The sequence below is a fragment of the Vespa crabro genome, chromosome 4 (assembly GCF_910589235.1).
Source record: "Vespa crabro chromosome 4, iyVesCrab1.2, whole genome shotgun sequence".
NCBI classification, from domain to species: domain Eukaryota; kingdom Metazoa; phylum Arthropoda; class Insecta; order Hymenoptera; family Vespidae; genus Vespa; species Vespa crabro.
This window is the reverse complement of record NC_060958.1, coordinates 4338213-4342707: the sequence shown is the minus strand read 5'-3', so window position 1 is coordinate 4342707 and position 4495 is coordinate 4338213. Positions and strand designations below refer to the sequence as shown.

Below are 4495 nucleotides of genomic sequence, written 5' to 3'. Positions count from 1 at the left end.
CTTCTCTCCGATAAAAGTCGATAAGTACTCTTCTTCGTAATATCGTGACGTTGGCCAGCACCCGGTGCAATTCGCTTATTGAAAAAAGGTTGAGGGGAAGGAAGGGAGGAAGGGAAGGTGGAGAAGAAAAAGAACTAGGTAGAAGAAAGACAAAGAAAAAAGAAGGAGGAAGAACGGTCTCCCGAGAAATCTCGGATCGATCTTGAATACATTTTCAAGGTCACTCACGCCTAGACCGTTCCAAGGACATACTGCTTCTTTCTCTTCTTACACACACACACACACCCACACACACACACACAAATATACACATATTTTTCCATCTTTTCTCCTTCTTCTTTTTCTTCTTTTTTTCTTCTTTTTTTTCTTCTTCTTTTCCTTCTCCTTCTCCTTCTCCTTCTCCTTCTCCTTCTCCTTCTCCTTCTCCACACCCTTCGCGTATTCTAACTCTCGCCTTATACTCTTTCTCTTTTTCTTTCTCTTTCTCCTCCTCTTCCTCCTCCTCCTCTTACTCCTAGGTGAAATCGATGTGTGGCATTGCCGTGTGTTGTATAAAACGCATAAACAATGCTTTTGTGACTGTTCGCTTCGAATTAATAATGTATATATATATACATAGGTCCTAGGTGAACGTCTAATGTCTAAAAAGTATATATATATATATATATATATATATATATATATATATATATATATAATGTATATATACACATATCTTCTATCTTCTTCTTTCCATATTCGCTGCTTCTTATACATATTTTCTTCAATTTTCAAACGATCAAGCTTGATAAGAACTTGACTTTTTCCTTTCCTACTTTGCTTTGAGCTTAAATAATATTTCCTTACTCTTTTTTCTTTTCTTTTTTTTTATTTTCTTACAAAAAAGACGCTCGTATGTACTACATATTTTATTATATATATATGTGTATATATATACATATATGTATGTGTATCTATGTATGTATATATATGTATATATATATGTATATATCTATGTGTATATATCCCTTCGTAGCATGGATAATTTTCAGCAATAAAATTTGATTGGAACCTCTTTTTGATTGGCCGTGCCGGCTTCATCCGTTTGATTAGAGTTGCAGAATTGGCAGTGCCCATATAATTAATTAAAGCAAAGGAGCGTCGGTCTCACGGGAGAAGCATTTTGTTTTTCCTGCAATATACCCCATTTTTCTTTCATCCTCTTCCCTCTCTGTCTCTCTCTCTCTCTCTTTTTTCCTATGTTTCTCGACACCCTTCTCTTGCAATGAATATTCAGGATGGAGATTTTTGCTAAAAGCTTACTCCCATGAGAACGACACGTACTTGCCGCCCGTTGTCACCGGCTCAGGGTGACCAACGTCATCTATCTAACCTTAGTTTTAAAGCTAATTTTTTTCTTTTGTTTATTCTTTACTCTTTACTCTATCTTTCTCACTTATTCGTTATTTTTTTCCGCTTTTTTTCTTTCGTCCTAATTCGATTTCTTTTTTAATCTCCTTTTGTTTCGTCGCGAGGCACAAGGAACGATCGAACGTGTTTATATCATTCGATATTCGAAATAGTTCTCACCATTTTCTTTCTCTTTCCCTCTCCTTCTCTCTCTCTCTTTTCCTCTTGCCTTCCCTCCCACTTATGTCTCTCTTTTTCTTTCGCTTCAACGAAAGAATGAAAAATGTACGGATTTAAACATCGCGATAAACAGAGACTCCCATTGATTTCACGAAATCTATTTTTCTTCCTTATCTCTTTTGTTTTCTCGTTCGTTTTTATTTTCTTTTTCTTTTTTTTTGCATTTTCTTCGAAAGGAATGCTAATTTCTTCCACGAAAGTACTATCACTTTCTTTTCGCTCTATTCGATCAGCTCGATGTATCTTGCGTTTATCGATCCTCTCGTGAGTAAGTAACTCGTAGGAAAAATCGAGAGACGGAGACACGATTTCTTAAAGGAAATCTCTTCAAGATTTATCTCGTGAAAATGGTATCATCTTGAATATCCTGAAGAATTTCGTGTTAAGTTATATTTTGCCGTAGGATTAATATGAAATATTCTTATTTGATCGTTCGCAATGACACGCGAATAAACGACGAGCACGTGTCATCGTGAGAGATCAATTTTTTTTTATTTTTTCTTTTTATTTTTTTGTTTTCTTTTTCTTTAAGTAATTGCACGATGATGCCACTACCACGAATGTAATAGAATAGATCTCGCAGCCATGAACATTAATTTGTATCATAGGAATGAACGACGCTTCGTAATCGTGAAGTCGAACGAAAAACAAGCACTATGAAACGGATCGATCTAGAAAATATCGGTGTACTTTTTGTTTTGTTGAAAACAAAAATAATAAGAAAAACAACGAAGTAAGAGAAAGAGAAACGAAGTTTCAATCTTCGTTGCAATAATGTGTATACATATAAATGCTACCATGGGATGGTTTACATGCCCCGACAACTTTTACGTTTACTTGGTAAGCAGAAAGAAACACGCGAGGCATCACGTTCTTTTTTCGTGATTACTGTTAATTATAACAAGGGGGATAAAAAAGAGAGAGTAAAAGTCAAAACGTAAAAGGAAACGGAAGATGGGAAAAAACAACAATAAAAAATTAAAAAGAAAAAAGAAATAACAAAAAGAAAGAAAGAGAAGAAGAAAAAGTAATACGAGAAGTAAGGTAAAGTCCTTAGCATGCATTGTCGCTGCATATATTTTCGTCGAATTTCCTTGTCGTTTACTATTCTTCTACAAACATCGACGATGAAATTTATTCTTATACGATGGAACGAAGATTGTCGTGTAGTCTGATTCGCATTGAATCGGCCGATTTATTCATTTGGCACGATTCCGTGAGATAAGTTTACGTATTACCCTGATTCAGGTCTTTTTCAATTTCTATTCTCGATATTTGATAAACTAAAATTAAGAAATAAAGAAGATATAAAAGAAAAAAGAAAAAAATATTAATAAATAAATTTAATAAGAGAACAAAATTTATTAAAAAAAAAAAAATAAATAAATAACTAAATTTAAAAAGAGAAAAAAAGAATATTTAACAATGTTGTCAACTTAGCGATAATAAAAAGACTGATAAGAAGCATAAAATTTTCGATGTACCCACGAGAGAGAGAGAGAGAGAACAATTCCTTTATATAGGATGATCGATAATTTCGAATCAAGGATACTTGCTCGTACCTCGTTAGGCCATCGTAAGAGTAGAAACGAAGAGAAAGGATGTTCGACGAGAGCCCTACGTATTAATTTTCTTCGTTATCAGACTATCTATGATATTCGAATTTCCGTCTGCTATGAACAACTATGCCTGAAACATATTTTATCCCTACAAAGGAGCATATACTTTTGTTGAAAGTAAAAAAAAAGAAAGAAAAGAAAGAAAAAAAAACAGAAAAGGAAGAAAATTATTATCGGACGATGCGTAGAAATATCTATACATTTTCTTTTTTTCTTTCGATTATTCTATCTCGTCTCTATTCTCTCTAATAAAATAAATTTCAAATCATAATTTTCGATCATTTCTGATTCGACCTTTAATTTGATTATTTTACTTCTTTGCGTACTATGGCAATAATGTCATCCTTAATATTAGATCGAGGAAAATCCTAATCTTTGCATAAGCTTCATCCTAGTTTTAATATATTATCGCGTGCTCATAGGTAATTCGTTCGATACACATACCTACGTACATATGCGTTTATAATAATCGCGTTCTTCTACTTCTACCTCGTGTCTCGTATTTTCGAACATACCCAAGAGTTTAGAACGCCAAGCTTACGCGATTACCGGAACACCTACGCTAAGCTCGCGTTACTTCCGTTCGCATACATCATTCGTTGAACGAGCGTGATTACAAATTACATATCCTTTCATCGAGCGTGTGTAAAAGTAAAGAGATTGTTACTGTTTGTTCTCAGCGTCTAAAAATAATTCGCAACGATGATTATTATATATGAAAATAAAAAAAAATAAACATAATTTTTATATGGAAAATTATTAAAAAGAAATCAAAAACAAAGGAAAAACATAAATGATAGAGAGAAAATATTATCCGTTTTTTGTTAAAACAATTTCAATTTTTCAAATTTTTCACTTATTCATATCGTTTTCTCGTAGTATTTCAAATTTCTCACTTTTATGTTCACTGAAAATAACGATCGCTTTCTTAGTGAAAGGAAAGTAAATTAGCCAAGAGACTTACGGTTAGGATCCTATTGATTAATTTTTGTCCTGTCTCTAGCAACCGATCTTTTGCGCCCTCTGCGGGTAAAGTGCTCCAACGGTTCGATCAATTTGCCTAAACGTATATAATCCATAATAAACGAATGCGTACGTTTATATAAAGGAAACATAGACATATACGGATACGTATGCATAAAACGCGTTAAGAAGCATCCCATGATTCGATTCGAAATGTATATGCTTCTAATCCATTTCTTTTAATCTATTTCTTTCCACATTCATTTTCTATATGACAGTTATTT

General features: G+C 33.3%; 1 protein-coding gene across 2 annotated transcripts in view; it reads right to left on the bottom strand.

Moving 5' to 3' along the window:
* Positions 1-418: 418 nt before the first annotated feature.
* Positions 419-4495, bottom strand: part of LOC124423497 — a 25405-nt gene continuing 21328 nt past the window's right edge. For both annotated transcript variants that reach the window (XM_046961262.1, XM_046961263.1), the window contains one exon: positions 419-4495. This exon is cut by the window's right edge and continues 1645 nt beyond it. The gene's annotated coding sequence lies outside the window, so the exon portion shown is untranslated.